Raw genomic sequence first — 20,888 nt, 5'->3', positions numbered from 1 at the left:
TGAATATTTGTGTAATTAGCTCCAACATGCCATATTTATATATTGGAATGACTGAATGAAAGCATTTCATTGGATTATGTGTCAAACACTGTGTTAAGTACTGAGAATACCAATATGAAAATAGATAGTTCCTCCCATCAGAAGGGTTTATATTATAATGGAAGAAACGATGTACATAAGAAAATATGTACTAGGAAATGACACTTTGGTCTGAGAAGTTACTGGAATGGTTAGAAGAATCAAAAAGGAGTAAATTTCCAGTCTTGGTATAATGGCATAATTGATTTTAATTGATTAGCATAGATAATTTTTCCAGAACTGGGTCATTTTTTCTTAGGTAGACTGGTCTCTCCCTCCTCTTCTTCCTGGAGGCTCATCATATTAATGACAGATTTAATGTACACACCCCATGAATCCTACTGCAGGTCACAACTGAATTCAAGTAATCCAGCAACCTCAACCTTCCCAACAGCAGCAGAGACTACAAGTAGATACCATCATACTCAGAGCCATGTGAGGGAAGGTTTATTTTTTCCTCTCAGAACAACTGCAATTTTAGGGGACTGAGTTATTTAAAAGTGGTATAATCACAAAGGCACTGGGCTTGGACTCAAAGATCATGGATTCTGCTACTTACTATCTATGTAAAAACTTAATCATGTTACTTCTCCTGGTAAGGAGCCTCAGATTTTGGACTGGAAGATATATAAGGATGCATCTAGCTCTAAACCCTATGATCTTAATAGTCAATAGGGCTGTCAAAAGAAGCAAGGAGAAAATCTTAAAGGCTTATATTACTATCCACTGCTGTAAGATGGGGATCTATTGCTCTGAAAGCTACTTAAGCATGTGGGTTGGGTTGTATGACCCAGAGCTATGAGCACCTCCATTAGATACTCAGCCCTAACCAGAGCTTTATTTAAACCTCTAGCTTTTATTGGTGCCCTATAGCCTTTATTTAAATCAGTTAGTGAGATGAATGGGACCCGTTGAAGATTTCTTAAAAAGTTTTTGAGATGGAGTGGATGAGACCCTAGGCTTAAGTTTCAATAAATCACAGGATCCTTATTCTCAGAGGGTTGTGGAGCAGAAAAGGTCAGACCCTAGGGCTAAGCTTTAGGAAGTTACATGTCCCACAGGAAGTAGATAGCATTACTAACCAGTGGTCAATGGTTACTTCCTTTTCAATCCATCCAATGAACCCAAGTCTTTTACTATTTAACCAATTCATTATTTCTGGCACTTTGCCAAACACCATACTGAGAGAGGAGAACTGAAAGGCTCTGTGTCAGCTCAGCTGGTGTGTTTGGGCCTCTCCTTGCAAGGACCTAATAAATGCTTCTTCTTTGTATCTGAAGATACCTCTGAGTAATCAATTTAGGTAAGCACTTGTCCCTCATAAGAGTAAAGGTGTAAGAAGGAAAGATGAAAAAACATAAGTGATTTAGAAAATAGCTGGGGAGGCAGAGCCAAGACAGTGGACACAGCCTTAAGGGACAACAAAGATCATTTCCATGACACTATTCTTTTCTGACTGGCCTCCTATCTAAATACCCATTTTTCCTGTTTCCTTTGCTGGGACTCTGTCTGGGTTATGCCCACTAATGGTGTATGACATCCCCTGCATATGACTCTGTCTAGGGTCTTCTTTTATCCCTCTATAAGATTTCACTTAGTATTGCCATTAGCTTCCATGAATTCAGTTAATTATTTATGATTTGCAGATCTAATTATCCAACCTCAACATTTCTCCAGAACTCCAGTCCCATATCTCCAACTAACTGGTTACCTTATAAATGTCTTAAACCCAACACATTCACCAACAAATTTATTATTTCCCTCCCCAAAACATTACAATTTTCCCAATTACTGTTAAAGGTATCAGTATTCTCCCAATTACCCAAGTTCACAACCTCAATATCACTTTAAAATCTTCACTCTCTCTTATCCCCATATCCAATCTGTTACTAATACCTGTGGATTTTACTTTAATAATCTCTCTCTCAATAATACATCTCATTTCTCCTTTGATCCTGCTACCACCTCAGTACAAGTCCACATTATCTCATACCTGGAACATTGCTAAAGTTTACTGGTTAGTCTCCTAATCTCATGTGTCTTCACTTTAAAGTCCATTCTTCACTCAGTCATCAAACTGATTTTTTCTGAAATGCAGATCTGATCATGCTATACCTCTACTCAATAAATTCCACTGACTTTTTATCATTTTCAGGATAACATTTTCTTTTTAAAAAAATTTTTGTAGTTTTTTTTTATTTTTACAATACATATAAATATAGTTTTCAACATTTACTCTTGTAAAACCTTATGTTCCAAATTTTTCCCCCTCCTTTTCCTCCCTGAAGACATCAAGCAATCCAACAGGGATTAAACATATGCAGTTCTTCTAAACATATTTCCATATTTATCATGATACACAAGAAAAAATTAGATCAAAAGGGTGAAAAAAAGAAAGAAAGAAAGACGCAAATAATAAGAAGAAAGAAAAAAAGGTGAAAATATTATGCTTTGATCCATATTCAATCTTGATAGTGTTCTTTCTGGATGTGGATGGCACTTTCCATCACAAATCTATTGCAATTGTTTTGAATCACCTCATTGTTGGAAAGAGCCAAAGCCATCACAGTTGATCATCACATAATCTTTTTGTTACCGTGTAGTGTTCTTTTGATTCTGCTTTTTTAGCATTAGTTCATGTAAGTCTTTCCAGGATCCTCCTTTTGGTTTCAAATTTCTTCATAACCTAGTGAAATTCATTCACACACTTTCTACTCCTTTTATACTTTATTTCCTAAATGTCCCTTCCCCCATCATGAACTCTAAAATCCAATGACAACAGCCTTGTTGCTTACACACACATACATCTGCCAACTCTAGGAATTTTTTATGCTATCCCCCATGCATACCTGCATTCTACCTCTCCTCATCTCTGCCCCCTGAGTCTCCTTGCTTCCTTCAAGTCCTTCCTTCAAATCTTGTTTTCTCCAATTCCTCTCAATGCTAGTATTTTCCCTTTATGGATTCCTTCAAATTTCTTGTATATAATTTATTTTCAAATAATTGATTCATTTGTCTATTCAATTAAACTGAGAGTTTCTTGAAAGCAGGACTTTCTTTTGCCTCTCTTTGTAGCATCACCGCTTAACACAGTGCCTCGTACATGACTGATGCCTAATAAATGCTCATTGTTTTAATTAGAAAGACATCTAATTAGATTGACATCTAATTTCTTTTAAAAATTCTTTTATTTATTTTTAATATACATTTCTTTATGGATCATGTTGGGAGAGAAAAATCAGAACAAAAGGGAAAAACCATGGGAGAGAGAGAAAAAAAAACAGGAAAAAAAGAAGTGAACATAGCATGTGTTGATTTACATTCAATCTCCTTAGTTCTTTTTCTGGATGCATATGGCATTTTCTATCCCAGTATATTGGGATTGACCTGTATCACTGAACTGCAGGGAAGAACCAAGTTTTCATTGTTAATCATTACATATTCTTGTATTATTGGGTACATTGTACTCCTGGTTCTGCTTCTTTCACTCAGTATCAGTTCATGTAAATCTTTTCAGGCCTTTCTAAAATCAATTTGTTCATCATTTTTATAGAACAATGATATTATACAACTTGTTCAGCCACTCATCAATTGATGGACATTTACTCATTTTCCAATTCTTTGTTACTCAAAAAGAGCTGGTACAAATATTTTTACACATGTGCGTCCTTTTCCATTCTTTATGATTTTCTTGAGATACAGACCCACTAATGGCACTACTGGATCAAAGAGAATGCACAGTTTTATAGCCTCTTGAGCATAGTTCCAAATTGTTCTCCAGAATGATTGGATCATTTTACAACTTCATCAAAAATGCATTAGTGTCCCGGTTTTCCCACATCCTCTCCAACATTTATCATTGTCTTTTCTTGTCATCTTAATCTATTTTAGAGGTGTGAGGTCATACCTCAGAGTTGTTGTATTTTGCATTTCTCTAATCAATCGTGACTTAGAACATTTTTTCACATGATTATAGATGACTTTAATTTCATCATCTGAAAATTATCTGTTCATATCCTTTGTCTATTTATCAACTGGGGAATGACTTTTATTCTTATAAATTTGACATAGTTCTTTATATATTTTAGAAATGAGATCTTTACCAGAAACACTGGTTGTAAAGATTTTCCCCCAGCTTTGTACTTCCCTTTTAATCTTGTTTCTGCTGGTTTTGTTTGTGCAAAATATTTTTTTAATTCAATGTAATCAGTTGTCCATTTTATAATGTTCTCTAGTTCTTCTTTGGTCATAAATTACTCCCTTCTCTAAAAATAGAGGTAAATTATCATTTTTCTCCTAATTTACTTATTGTATTACCCTTTATGCTCAAATCATATACCCATTTTCACCATATTTTGGTATGAGGTGTGAGATGTAAATCTATGTTGAGTTTCTAACATATTATTTTCCTGTTTTCCCAGCATTTTTTTGTCAACTAATGAGTTCCGATCCCTGAAGCTGGAATTTGGGGATTTATCAAATACTAAATTACTATAGGCCTTGATTATTGTGTCATATGTATCTAAACTATTCCACTGATTCACCACTCTAATTTTTAACCAGTACCAAATGTTTTTGATGACTGCTGCTTTAGGTTTAGTACTGCTAAAACACCATCTTTTGTATTTTTTTCATCCATTCCCTTGATTTTCTTGGCCTTTTGTTCTTCCAGATGAATTTTGTTATTATTTTTTCTAATTCTATAAAATAATTTTTGGCAGTTTGATTGATATGGCACTGAACAAGTAAATCCATTTAGGCAGAATTGTCATTTTTATTATATTATCTTGGCCTACCCATAAGCAATTTTTCCAGTTGTTTACATCTGACTTTATTTGTGTGAGGAGGGTTTTGTAATTGTGTTCATAAGAATACATATTGGATTGTCTTGGCAGGCAAACCCCCCAAATATTTTATTTTGTTAATTTAAATGGAATTTCTCTTCCTATCTCTTGCTGCTGGACTTTGTCAATAATATGTAGAAATGCTGATGATTTGTGTGGGTTTTATGGGTCTAATTTCTTGCCTATTCACATTATTATATTACCACAAATTCTTTTGAGGTTTTCCTGCTTTCCTTCTTTTTCTCCTTCAATTCATCCTTACTACTAATTACAAATTAATTTTCCTTATACATAGATATTGATCATATCACTACTCTGATAAAAAATTTTCAATGGCTCCCTGTTGTCTAGCAAGCAAATTTGAAACTCCTTTATCTGGTATTCAAAGCCTCTCACAGTAAGGTGCAATTCTACTCTTCGCTTTCTGTCTCATATAACTTTCCTTAACTCACTGAGATTTTCCCCAAATTGGAGTCTCTAGTCCTCAACATGTCTGGTATTCTCCTATATTACTTGCTCTATTCCCTATTCTTTAACTATTTTTATCCTCCTATTTTTTCTTTTAAAGTTCTAGGCATCTTTTAAAGTCCAGTTCAAATATTATCTTTTTTTGGTAAAACCTCCATGGACTCCTCTAGTTACTAATAACTTTCCTCATACCTCACATAGCATTTTGTTTTATACTTTTCTAAAGAGCTTATTATGTAATAATTATATATTATAGTTATCTATATTCATATGTTCTTACTATGATGTACTGTACACTATAAGCTACAAATTTGGAGGGGACCACATCTTATCTGTGATAAGTCTCTTATGTTTCCTACTGCTTTCCTATAATACTCCTCTTACAGAAGGCATTTAGTACATGTTGAAATTAATGAGTGGGACATTTTTTTGATTCTAAGATAAGAGAGCAGTAACTGCTCCTTAATCCGAGAACCCCCTGTTGGGTAGCCAAGAATAATAGAAAGGGATGATATTGAGATTTTAGGTTGCTGTCTCAAATTTAGTGAAAAAGAAAAGAAAGCCATATAGCTGGAGATCACATTCTGGGGGTAATTGTGTGTGGAGTATAGATGATAAATAGAATGTATTCTTTTTTTAAAAAAATAATCAATATCTTTTTATATATCACCTATATTTCCTTCCCCACTTTTCTGCCAGAGAGAAAATTTATAAATTCCTTATCATAAAATAAGTAGAAAATAACAAAACTTAACACGTTGAAAAAGTCTGACATTGTCTGCACAGCTCAACAACTATAATCACCCATGTTTACAAAGAAAGGAGGTATCTTCCTAACTCTTTTTAGAAGCAAAACTTGGTGACTTAAATTTCCTAACATTCAAGTTAGATTGTTTCTTTGTTTCCTTTTTATTGTTATAGTTCCCAGGTATGCTGTTCAACTTCACCTACTTCTTCATCTTTGTATCAGTTCTTGTAAGTTTTTCCATGCTTTTCTGTATCCATCAAATGCATCATTTATCACAGTAAAGTAATATTTCATTATATTCAATTTCCATAAATTGCTTAACTAAGTTTATTCCTTGAAGAGTATTTTTTCCCAAAGGCTGATATACCCTCACTAAAGTTGCAATACATTGTCATTAAGACACTCCCACCAAATAAAATTTTTGAAGGCTTTGTTCCTGTCTGTTTTGTGGTGATTATGGAGAACAATAAAGAACACAAGGTTTGGTTTTGTTGTTTCTGCTACATCTTCCTAATAGTTAACCGTGGTGGAGTCATAGCACAAATTCACAGATTGAGGGTAGCAGAGAGCAAGACCTGGAGCCACTTGCTATGTGAAAAGAATGATCTGAAAAGAATCATTCTAGGTAATCTCTAACAGAGAAAAGGTTTGTGGAATGATTCAGCCAAAGAAGTCCCAATCTTTGAGACTACAGGTAACTTAGAGTTTGAATTTAGATTGCTTGAAAGTAATAGTTTCTAGTAAAAAAATTTCTAGCATTTTTGTGAGGAATAAAACTTTACTAAAAATATTGAAAAGGGCACATTTGTACTTGAAAGTTCAGTATACTAACTAGGACAACTCAAAACTTTTCTCACATTTCAAAGATGGAGGTATATGAACAAATACAAATATGGTGTAAAAACAATTGACTACTAATTGGGATATTTCAGTTCAAATTCTTGCTCTGCTGTTGATCAGATATATAACCATGAACTAATGTCTTGACTACTCTGGACCTTATTTTTCTCAGGTACAAAATGACGGGTTTATAATAAATGATTTTTAAGACTTCTTCCAGTTTAAACATTCATTAAAATCATATTTCTGAATGTGAATCAGTTAGTCAATAAACATTTATTAGTCGCCTGCTATGTTTCAGAGTATAAGACAATCCTTGCTTTCAAGGAGCTCATAATCAATGAAGCAAATGATACATAAAAAGAAGTTAAAATTTGAATTGAGGAAATGGGGGGTATCCTGTCTGATGAAGCCAAGCAACCAGGGTGCTCTGAGGAGATACAATTCTTCAAGTTGATTTCATGCTGCAGTTAATGATGATGGTATGATCCAGGAAAGTAGCTGAGTGGAAAATAATGACATAACTGTCCTAGAATGTTTGCTTAAATAGAAGAGCTGGGAGTTCCTTAAAGATCATTTAACTCCTTCATGCCATGAGTCTTTGATCAAAAAAAAAAAAAAGACAATGTTAAATTTGAATACAAAGAAGCTTTTTACTAACATAATACTATGTTTCACATTAAATCATCTCTCCCAAATTTGTTAAATTGTGCTTCCCTTTGACCCACTGCCAGGCCTATATTAAATGAAATAAAGAAAGAGGAAACGGACCCATATATATAAAAGTATTTACAATAGCTTTTTTTGTGATGGCAAGGAACTAGGAACTAGAAATGGTGTCCATTAATTGAGAAATGGCTGAATAAACTGTTATGTGAATAAACTGGAATATAAAGAAATGGTGAGATGGTTTTAAAATCTGGTAAGACTTGTATGAACCAATGTAGAAGAACTTCTAGGAGGCAAAGCAGAAGAACATAGGTTGAGGAAAGGAATAAGAGGGGAGGAAGGGAGGATACAGAAATTTTTCTGAACTGCCAAATTAACTCTCTCATGCATAAATCTATTTACATGCGTTTAAGGCATCCATGGGGATACCAAAGCCACTATGTCCTCCTTTAGCTTCTGCTGAAATTAAATTTCATTCTTGTTCAGGCCTCCAAGCATTTTCACAGACTTTCTCCCCTAATGACTCTAAGACAGAGCTCACTAACCTTGTAAGGTTCAACAAAGGCTAAAATTATTGTAATAATAACTTTATTTAACTATAAAATAAGGGAGCTAGTAGCTAAGATCTTTTGAGCTCAAAATTTACCAATCATTTGATTAAATGAAATCATATATGTTAAATACTTTGAACTCCTTAATACACCATATAAATGTTAACTCTTGTTATTAGACCATCTCAACTTTGGGAAGGGAAGAAAGGGAGAATATGTGTATATAAATATATCCTTGAGATGTTCAAAATGTTAAAGACAAGAGAGATTCTGTGTAGATAAGGGTGAGTGGTCAGGATGCATGGAAAAAAGCAGAATTTGAATTTGGTATCAAATAGAAGAGGTGAAGGAAGGTATGAGTGGTGGCTTTCTAATTAAAGGAAATAATAATAATAATAACTCTTTTAGGCTTACAAAATGTTTTACTTATGTAGTCTCATTTGATCTTCACAACTACCCTATAAGGTTAATGCTATTATTATTGTTATTATTTTTTTTTACAAATAAAGAGAATGAGAGAGGCCAGGATCACAAAGTTAGTGAGAGCCTGAAGAGTATTTAAACTCAAGTATTCCTGACTTTAGGTTCAGTATGTAAGATACTATACTATCTAGTTACTCTATGAGCTGATTCCTAAAAGTATGACATGCTCAGAAAACACTAAATAAATCAATTTGGCTAGAATTTATGATACACAATGGACTATATAATCTAAGTTTGAAAAGGAATATTAAATACTTATTTAATATTAAAAATCATAATTTAAGATTTTTTTAGAACAGGATGGAAAGAAGGCATTTCACACTAGTAAGAAATTTCAAATCAGTACATTATAGAAGGCCACCACCTCATTTATTAAAAGATTTTACACATTTTGTTAAGTGTGAAAATTAAATGTCTCAGATGACTAAAGTGGAACTGCAATACCCTGGGCCACATTTGAAATTCCTCCCAAACCTTCTATTTGCTATTAAACTCACAATCCTGGCTTAGCTGAAACTAAGTATGTGATTTCTGGGGCTTGGACTGCAAGTTTAAATTAGTAATTCAAATGCACTGGCACTTACAGATAAGGTATCAATCCTCACTTCTATGGCAATTTCATTATTTGTTTTTAGTCTTTTAGGTCATTTAATCCTCACACATCTCAGTAAGGAAAAATAGGTTAAATATTTTTAATCTTATGGTATTCATGGGTGAAGAAAATAAGCTTGAGGTTATTCTGAATAACCTGATGAGAAGGACTAAATTAACAGATGAGGTACATTACTTCTTTAAGAAGTAGGAAAGCCAGAAACTTTTGATCTAAAAATCATGTCTCTATGATTCAGGCCAGTTGCAATAGACTTGTGATGGAGAGAGCCATTTATATTCAGAAAGAGGACTATGGGGATTGAATGTGGATCACAACATATTATTTTCACCTTTTTTGTTGTTGTTTTATTTCTAATTTTTTCCCTTCTTGATTTGATTTTTATTATGCAGCATGATAAATGTAGAAATGTATTCAGAAGAATTATACATGCTTAATCTATATTGAATTACTTGCTATATAGGGGAGGAGGTGGAGAGAAAAGAGGAAGAAAAATTTGGAACACAACGTTTTGTAAGGGTGAATGTTTAAAACTATCTTTGCATGCATTTTGAAAATAACAAGCTATTATTTAAAAAATCATGCCTCTAGACCTCAGCAATATAGGAAGGAAGGAAATATAATTCTGTTTCAATATCCCCCACACTCATAGAGATGAACAAAACATCCACTGCATGGTCCTTCTTTTTGCCCCCTCTTGACAGAAATCACTGTTTCCCTTGGAGAAAATTGATTCCAAGACCATTACTTCTTATCCTATGCCAACCTGCTTCTTAAAAACTATATATTCACTTCTTATTAAAACACTGTTACTCACTTTCCACAAAAATAAAGTCAGATTTAATCAAATGGAAAAATGGCAAGTGCTTATGGATAGGCTGAGCTAATATAATAAAAAGACAATACTACTTAAATTAATCTACATATTCAGTGAAATACCAAACTCCCAAGAAATTATTTTATGGAGCTAGAAAAAGTAATAACAACATTCTTCTGGAGAAATAAAATGTCAAGAATTTCAAGGGACTTAATGAAAAAATGCAAATTAAGGTGACCTACCTAGCTATACCAGACCTAAAAGTATAATATAAAAGAGTGATCATCAACATCATTTGGTATTGCCTAAGAAATAGAGTAGTTAATCAGTGGAATAGGTTAGGTTCACAAGACACAGTAGTCAATGACCATAGTAATCTAATGTTTGACCAATCCAAAGACCCCAGCTTCTTGGATAAGAGCTCAGTATTTAACAAAAATTGCTAGGAAAATTAGAAATTAGTATGGCAGAAACTAGGCATTTTCCCACACCTAATACCATATACTAAGATAAGATCAGAATGGGTTCATGATTTAGACATAGTGATAGTATAAGCAATTAAAAAATTTTTTTCTCAGATCTGTGGAGAAGGAAGAAATTGTGGCCAAAGAAGAACTGGAGTACATTATGGAATACAAAATGGATAATTTTGATTATATTTATTTTTAAAAAGTTTTTGTACAAACAAAACCAAGGCAGATAAGATTAGCAGGAAAATAATAAATTAGGAGGAAAAAATTACATTCAAAGGTTCTGATAAAGTTCTCATTTATAAAATGTAAAGGTAATTGACTCAAATTTATAAGAATTCAAGCCATTTTCCAGTTGAAAAATGGTCAAAGTATATGAACAGACAATTTTCAGATGAAGAAATTGAAACTATTTCTCGTCATATGAAAAGGTGTTCTGAATCATTATTGATCAGAGAGAAATGCAAATTAAAACAACTCTGACATACCACTACACATCTCTCAGATTGTCTAAGATGACAGGAAAAGATATGGATGAATGTTGGAGGGGATTTGAGAAAACTGGGACACTGATACATTGTTGGTGGAGTTGTGAACTGATTAAATATGAATCACAATTCTGGTTTTCAGGAAATGGTTAAGAAGTATACAAACCTGAGATTTCACAACACAATAAACTGGAATTGCTGGAAGGAAGACTTGGGCACAAATCCTTTTCTGGTATTTAAAGCTGTGTGACCCTGACAACTTTTGTCACCTATTTCATTATATGTTCAAATGAGGGAACAGGCCTCAGTAGCCTCTAAAAAATATTTTCTCTTTAAATATGTAATCTCCTGTGATGAACAACAGAAACTCCCATAAAATGCCAAAGAGAGGATTGCCTGGATAACCTGTTCTGATTCTTAGATCGTGTACCAGTATTCTGAATAATGTTGCTTGAAGCACAAAGTTTGACCATCTAAATGGAAGTCATTATTCAAACTATTCCAATACTTAAACCATAGTAGAGAAAGAATAATTTTATGGAGTTTAAGTCCTAATTAGGTTGGTCAAATTAGATTTGAACAAATTTGGTTATACAAAGAAAAATTATCCAGTTATTATGATCATAAACAATGTGCCTAGTCAGATGCAATGTCCCACATAAATAAATATAATCTATGATAATTTCCTGTCTAGTTACTTAGGAGGGAGAAAAAGTCTTTATCACTGGCAGTTGAATGTGCATTCAGATGAACACTGACAAGCCAAAGCAAGTCCTCTTTCCTGTCCTAATTCATTAAAGTAAGGAAATAATAATCACTGTAAGTCTCTAAGTAGAGAGAGACCATTAACCTATTCTCCCCAACTAGACTGACATGAAGTCATGGCCAATACTTTCTATTTATCCAGATGTGTCTATTTTTCCCTATCTAAGGTAAAGGCATATTGGAAATAAAATAGAAAAGTCTAAAAAGAAGATTAACTATGGCCAATTATAGCCTTTTTGAATGTATACTCAGTTCGGTGCACCAGTAAATCAAAAGGCATTTTTCCCCATATGGCAGGAATCAATCATAGAATATGTATGTATAAACCTACATGGGGAATGACATTAGGTTCATAAGGGCTTGTCTCTGAATGACTAGCTGCCTGTTATGTATGTCTTGATAAAATCAAGACTGAAGTGAAGTGATTCAGTCTAGTTCCAATCGTTTTGTGAAGGAGAGAGCCTTCTGCACCCAGAGAGAGGACTGTGGGGACTGAGTGTGGAATTACAACATAGTACTTTCACTTTTTTGTTGTTCTTTGCTTGCATTTTGTTTTCTTTCTCATTTTTAAAACCTTTTTGATTTGATTTTTCTTTCATATAATGATGATTGTGGAAATATGTATGGAAGAATTGTGCATGTTTAACATACATTGGATTACTTGCCATCTAGGGGAGAGGGGAAGGGAGGGAGGAAAAAATTGTAACACAAGGTTTTGCATGGGTGAATGTTGAAAACTATGCATATGTTTTGAAAATAAAAAGTTTTATAAAAAAAGAAAAACAAAAATAAAATTAAATTTTAGGGGAATTACCATTTTTTAGTTTTACTTGCTAGAATTTTGTTGATAGGAGGGATTGGTTTTGTTGAATTCAGTTTGGGCTGAAAAACAGTCAATAACAGGATTCATTTTCAAATTATTATAGAAATGACACATTTTCCCTTTCTCTCTCTCTTCCTATTTCATCATCATTTTCTTTTCATATTATCTCACTACAATTAGAGCAATCTTGATAGAAAGAGTGAAAAGGAAGTTAAAAAAACAAATTCCTTAAAATTAGACCTATTTCTGTGAAACTTATCTTTTTTGCATTTCCCTGTTGTGATGAAAAATAAAACAAAACAAAAACCTGAGTTGACATATAGGTGGGATGCTCTCCATATAGTCTTCCTAAAAATTCCTGCCAATGTTTATTTACTGAGTAACCCTCATCATATTATTTCCCTTCCTTTATCTTTACAGATAGAGGTTGAGAAGCTGCAGAAGGAATTGAGGATAGAGAAGAAAAACAACAGTCAACTAAGAAAGCTAAGATACTCAAGGAAGAACTCTGGGAGCTATCATTTTAGATAACAAATACAAGGAAAAGATGCTTGCCTTGGGGTGGGGTGGGGAGGAAAATGGCCTAATCAATAGAGCATGTTAGTGGTTTAAATCAATCCAGATTAATGAAAGATACATTTTTCTCAGTTTTAACTTTTTTCATATTTACATAATCAATAAATGAATGTAACTAATTTTTCCTATTCATTTATACACTGTAGTTAGTCAAAGCCTATTAATAGTATTTCTGCTTCATGCAGGATAGCTGAGGAAAAATTGTTTTTTGTTTCAGCCTTCAGAATTCCATTGGCTCTAATACCTGTTAATATTTTCATGTCCCATGGGGCTCTTTCTACAATTTTCACTGTCTCATCAAGCTGATGCGGGTAAACTCTGTAAAAAAAACTGTCCCCTCTTGATCTATAAGATTAACACTCTGAAATTATGAGAAGACATTCTCTTCTCAGTGGAAAACCTTTTGTTATTTCTCTGCCAGGACTTTGCCACTGAAGAAATCAGTCTTTCTAGCAGAGCTGGCTTCTCATCCAACAATAAACTTCCCTTTTTGCCACCTAAAACTCTTTGGGACCAGTGCCAACCAAAAGGGGATTCCCACAACTTTCTGATTGTCACTAGAACCCTATCAAAGCCATCAACTTTTATGTCACCTACAATCAGGATCTGATCCAAATGCTTCAATTCTTCAACAATAGATGATAAGATATCACAATGATTCAATAGAGATGATAAGGACAATGCATTCTAGAAAGACACTTTAAAAAAATTCTTTAAGCCCATTTTCTGTTATGAAAACTCTTGTATAAAACAATATCTAACTGGTGAGATCAAATACAAATAAATTCTCCAGAACTCAGTGATCCTTCCCAGGGGCTTCAATTAATTGGGCAGGTGGACATGTGGTCTGTTAGATAAATGAAATGAACCCAAAAGAAAATATTTGCAGGGCTTACATTCACAGTTCAAGAAACATGAGTCAGAAGACCAAACTAAGACTAGGTTTATCCTAGCAGAGTTAGTGCTTGCATTAATAAAGATAGCAATACTTCAAATTATTCAGGAAAATTCTTCCATCACTCTCTCTGAGAGCACTTCTTTCCTACATACTCCTAAACTAAGAATAAGAAAATAATGCAAGTAATAGCAAAGTAAATGCTAAAAATACAAACACAAACAGAAAAATTTCAATGAGAAAGAAGATAAGATATCCATTTCTCTTTAGTTCCAGACAATAATTAAATAGGATTAAAGAAATATATTTTTGTGCCACAATTCCCTTTTATTGTCCTGACTCAGTTTCCCTAATTGTCTTGCCCCAGTTTCCCTAAATTGTTATGCCTCAATCCCCCTGGATGCAACCACCCTTTTCTGCTCATTAGAACTGAACTAATTAGGGCTGGGGAGATCTAGCATTTCAAAAGATAAAACTCCAGATGTCCTATCTCAGATACCTAATTAGTAACTCTAAGTCCCAGACTTCCTGGCTCTAGTTGGACACCTCCTAAATCCTCCCAATTAGTAAGAATTTATAGTCCTACCACTCAATCTGTCAGAAATGGATTGATGGTCCCTTCTTGGAGATTCCTGCTCACCAGAGTTTGGACTCCACCACCCCCTGCCTTTGTTTATCTACCCAAATTTAGAGCTATATATATATTTCATGGGAAACTCACATTTGCTGCTGGATTCTTTAAGATGAAAATCTCATTCAGTCCTGCGATCAAAAATGGATTCTTTTGGTCCCAGAAAATCTCTTTCTCTCAGAATCCAAAAAACTCTCTAATCTCTATCTTGCCTCAGTTTCTCCCACATTATAGTAATACAATAAAAATAAAAACTAATTTTAAAAACTGCATTAAAGTGAATTAAACAACAAGGAATGAATGTTGATGATAGTATGAATTCAAGATATAACATTCAACCATCATTTATTTCATTGTTGTTGTTCAGTCATTTCAGACATGTTCAACTCTTCCCATTTGGGGTTTCTTGGTAAAAATATTGGAGTGATTTGATATTTTCTTCTTCAATTAATTTTACAGATAAGGAAACCAAAGCAAACTGGGTTGCACAACTGTCCCAGAGTCACACTGAAGTGTTTGAGGTCAGTATTTGAACTCAAAAAGATGTCTTCTTTACTCCAAGCCTGACACTTTATCCACTTCTCTACCTACCTACCTGTCTGCTTAGAGATGAAATAGCCTAATTCCTTTCATTTAGCAAAAAAGTAAATTATGTAAAGGAGCTCAGATTCGAACCAAAATCCTCTCACTTCTGTTAACAGAGAAATACAAATTCCAAGACTCATCCAAACAACATTTTGTTTATCAAGACAAAACAAATTGCAAAACAAATTGGGTCCAAGGTTCTCAGTCAGTACAAGGATCCAAAACATTGGTTTTCACATGGTTAATAAACAGTTAAAGGAGTAAAAAAAAAATGTAGGGATTTAATCACCCTTATTAGTGGAAGTGATCAGGAGAAACTGATATGAGAGAGAGGATGTCAAATAAAAATCTTTTGACTTTTCTGTAATCAAGTGACTTAAAAGAAATGGGAACTTAACAAGATAGTGGATAAAGGCAAGATGGAACTACTTGTGATTCTTTTAATGTAAAATTCTGGAAAGTTTTCTGTCATAGCATAATGTTTCTTTAGAACCATGGAGGGTTTGTGCACAGAGAAGTGACATCATCTGATTTTTGCAATAGAATGATTACCTTGACAGCAATGTGTCTAATATGAATGCAAAAGGAAAGAAACCATATGCCAGGAGATTAATTAAGAGGTCATTATGACCATCTAGATATGAGAGAAAGAAAGCTGAAATCAGATGAATGGCAGTGGGCATAAAAAGAAAGCAAGGCATGTGAGAGATGAGGCAGAGGAAGCCTCTTGAAAAATTGTTAACTAATTGGATCCATTGAGAGCAAAGGGAAATAATTTCAGGTTCCTTAGCATGATTAAATTGGCCAAGAGAATGAATGACAAAAGTTGAGCAGTTTAAAAGGAAAAAATTATTTCAGTTTTAGAAATGTTCCTTTAGTAGGACATTCAAATTAAAACTATTTTCAGGCAATTTAAAGGGTAAGTCTAAAACTTAGTAAAGAGGTCAGAATTGAACTATTTAGGAGAGATTTGAAAGATCTGATTATTATTCCCTCATATGTGTCTAAGTTAGGAATTGACCTGATTGACAACTACGGAAATGGCCAGGACTGGTTACTGTCTGCAATTAATAGACTACCACAAAAAGAGCAGAAAAAATTGTCTGATTGAAATTTTCTTAATAAATGTCTTTCATGCTTGTTGATTATGATCTAGTATTTGACATCTGTAATTAATAGAACATAAGAAGAAAAAGAACACTAACTTGAAGATGATGAAAGATTTCAAGAGATAGTACCTGAACTAGCCTTGAAGAAAGACAATTTGTCTAGATATGAGAAACATTTTGTGCAAATTATTTTTCAGTTTTCTCATTTATTAGGTATTACTAACCAGTTTAAGAGGCAACATAGAATAATAAGATCATTAATAGCAAAATATTGATCATAAATCCTAGAAAACAAAATGGAAAAATATAAATTAAATGATGTGCAAAGTTAGGTGAATCAGTAATAGTTGAGTGAATAGACCTAAAGAGCATTATGATACTATGGGTTTTACATCAGCTTAGTCGTGTTTTCAGTACAGTGTCCCTAGGACCTATTTATGAGCCTGTGCAGCTTAAAATTTTTATCTGGGATTTTCCTAATATGTTTAAATTTTTTAGGTAGAAATTAGACTAATCCTCTTCTGATTTTGAAATTATTATTATTCCATGCTTATAGACAACACAATCATTAGCACATTATATGACAATCACAATCCCAAAAAATATCAACAGAATGGAATGATAGGTCCAATGGAATAAGAAAATATTCAATAGAAATAAATATAAAGTTCTGTACCTGGTTCCAACATATATTTTACAAGTACAAAGTGAGAAGTAGAATCTGAAAATTAGAACTTTGTTTATTGCCATTCTTGGAAAATATTCTGTCTTCATTTCCTCTTATTAAAATAGTGTCTTCTTGGGACAGCTAGGTGGTACAGTAGATAGTGCACCAGCCCTGAAGTTAGTAGGACCTGAGTTCAAATCTGACCTCAGACACTTAATACGTCCTAGCTGGGCAAGTCATTTAACCCCAATTGTCTCAGAAGGGAAAAAAAAGGAGAATAATGTCTTCTTACATCCACTTATTTCCATAAATGTTGCATCTCTCCACTAGAATATAAATTCTTTAAGATCAGGGACAATTTCACTTTTGTTTTTATATACTTAGCACTTAACCCAGTACCTAATACATACTAGGAGCTTAATGAATACTTTTTTAATTGAATTGAATTGAATTTAGGACTTTTAGTAGCCACTAAGCCCAATGAGTTTACAATGTGATTATGGTAGGCAAAGAAAACGAATATTATGTTAGACTGAAAAAGAAAGGAATAGTGTCCAAAGAAGGAAATGACAGCCACATCCCCTTCTTCCTAGTCAGACCATCTGGAATGTTGTGTTCAGTTCTAGGCTACATATTTTGAGAAAAATATTGAGAAACTGCAGTGTTCAGAGTGAGGCAACTAAATGGTGAAGGGCCTTGAGGTCATATGAATACTGGTTAATGCATGAATGGATGAACTAAAAACATATTTTAGGCATTTATTATATTCCAAGCACTTTGAAAAACAATAAGGATACATAGAAAAGTAAAGACAGTTTCTCTCTTTGGTAAGCTCACATTTGAAAAGAAGATCATACACAAAAAGGATGATGGCCTATAAAAGACACTTTGGCTTAGAAAGTTGTTCTTCAGTCATTTCAGTCATGTCTGATTCTTTATGACCCTATTTGGGGTTTTCTTAGCAAAGATACTGGAATAGTTTATCATTTCCTTTTCCAGCTCATTTTACAGATGAAGAAAGTGAGGAAAACATCCTTAAGTGACTTGCCTAGGATCACACAACTGGTAAGTATCAGAGGCCAAATTCAAATTTACAAACATGAATCTTCCTGACTTCAGGACTGACACTCCATCCACTGTGCCAGCTAGTTCCCTCTGAAAAATTAGAGGAATGGCTATTATGGCCAAAAGGGGATTAAATTAGTATTATTAATAAATAGAAAAAATGAAAGAAAAAGAAAGTGCACTACCAGATCTACTAGCCAGAGAAATATGTTGGGAGTGGGAAGGATGTTAAAAAAATATTTTATATATATATAGTGTGTATACACACACACACACACACACATCACACACACACATATATAAATTTTGGAATTATGGGTCTTTTCTGAGTGTATTTTGCTGCTGTATTTGATTTCACTCCTTTAACTCTTAGTTCTCCTTTATGTTAAACTAAAATCTTTAAGAATTCTTTATTAAGATTTTAAGTTTACCTCTTCTACCTGTCAAATATTGCTCATTTGGTGACCTTTTTCATGCATCATTTCATTACATCACTAGATTCAGCTAATGTTGGACAGTATCTCTAAATGGGAATGAACAGGTTTTTGGAAAATTGGATAGAAAAATCTATTTGCTAACCAAATCTCTTTGCAAATTCCATCCCCACATTCTTTGGTGGAGATAAACCAATATCCCTAAAGGATAAAAGAACACTAATATGTTTTTTTTTAATCTTAGACCTGCTTCTGTCTTTGTTTCTGTGCCCAGAGAATTAGATTTTTATTGCACAAATGCAGGCCAGTCCAGCAAGTATTAGCAGGGCAAATGGCTTGAACTGAGTGTGACTCAGAAGTGATGAGAGGAGAGATGTAAGTCTAGTTCACATAGCTTCAGTAGGCTGTGTTCCTACAGAGATATGACTATAATCACCTACCCACACAGACATCCTTTCCTCCTTCTCCACTCATACTACCTAATGGTTCAGTCAGTTAAGCTCTGTCTTCCAATAAGTACTCTCAATACTGGCTCTGGAATGTTATCTCAAGGAGTATACTAATAAAAGGCTTTACATAAAAGTGAGAGCCAAACTTGGTTTAACCAGCTGCCTGCTGGTGGGTGTCAAGTTCACATTTGGGAAAAGAGCACTAAACATGGATTAGGAGACCTGCATTTAACTTTTGCCTCTAACAGGAGCATTCAATGAACTGATACAGTGGAGAGAGCACTGACCCTAAAGCCAAGAGGACTTGAGTTCAAACTAGATTCATAGATTATTGTTCTTCCTTCATGCCATAAGAGAAGCAATGACATCAGGACTTGCTGTCCTGACTTGCAAGTGAATTGAATTTAAGCGAAGTACAAAGTCATTAGCCTCACTTTCTCCTTCCAAGTCACAAAGCAAGATATAATCTTGAAACTTTACTAGCTGTGACTCTAGGCCAGTTACTTAACCGACTATGCCTCAATTTCTTTATCTATAAAATGAGCTTTTAAAGGTAATAGTAAATCACTCCAGTATCTTTGCCAAGAAATCCCCAAACAGGTCATGAAAAGTTTGATATGACATGAGAAGAATAATCTAGATTCAGCTTATTTTAGCTGCCTTAGATGATATTCCTGCACACACACACACTCACTCCATAGCAGCCAAAATGGATCACTATTAAGTCAAGTCAAATCCATCAAATAAACATTTATTATTCTTCTGTTCTGTGCCAAGCACTGTGTTAACTATTGGGCATGCAAGAAAAGGCAAATAAGTCCTTGCCCTTGGAATTCCATATGCTGTCTCAATTAATTATTGCAGACCATTCTCCATACTTAAATATTTTCTGCATCATCTCCATTTATTAAAATCTTCTTCTACACAGAAGGCTTCTACACAGCCTCGGTTCAGAAACCACCTTCCATGAAATCTTCCAGAAACCACTGTCCCCAGTCAAAAAAGCATTTTAAAACCTGAAAATTTCTTGTACTTTGTTTAGATTAATCCTGTCTATCTATATCATATCTCTATACTTATCTGCATCGTACTGACTTAATGCAAGACCACTTGGGTGAACCCACAAGATTGGAACAAATAAAGAATAATTTCCGTTTAGATAGCCTTCCTTTTGTGAGAAGAATATCCATTTAGTCACACTTATTGACTCATAAACCTCCATCCTGGGGATGTTACTAAATTGAAAGGAAGGAAGGAAAGAAGGAAGGAAGGAAGGAAGGAAGGAAGGAAGGAAGGAAGGAAGGAAGGAAGGAAGGAAGGAAGGAAGGAAGGAAAAAGCAGGTGCTCAATATCTCCTTTGGTACATATGATGAGTCATTAGCTTTTCCAGCTCAGCAGCCAATTAGGGTGTCCTTTGCCAGCTCCATTTGAAAGACCCTGAATCCCACTTAGCTGGATATAGGCCCTGAAAGCTCCCACATGGTGTATTGGAAGCCATCAGAGAATATCTGGGCATTCACTATTACATCTGTATAACCAAAAAGTCCTCCCCATTCTGCTTGAAGCTTCTTGACCCAGCACTTAGAGCAGTATGCTGCATGGAATAGTCAAATTATTACATAGTATGGATATTGATACTCTCATTAAATAGATCATCAGATAAAGAGGCCCTAACTCTTTCCAGCCATTGAATCCAAGTCTGGACAAAGGAATGAAATCTGTTCCTTGCATGTGTGTATGGACATGTGTGTGCATTTGTGTTATGTACATGTGTGTTCACGATAGACTGTATATGGATGTGCATGTAAATAGGTATGTACAAG

This window comes from Sarcophilus harrisii, chromosome 1 (assembly GCF_902635505.1).
Source record: "Sarcophilus harrisii chromosome 1, mSarHar1.11, whole genome shotgun sequence".
Taxonomy (NCBI): Eukaryota; Metazoa; Chordata; class Mammalia; order Dasyuromorphia; family Dasyuridae; genus Sarcophilus; species Sarcophilus harrisii.
Note: the sequence above shows the minus strand (reverse complement) of the source record.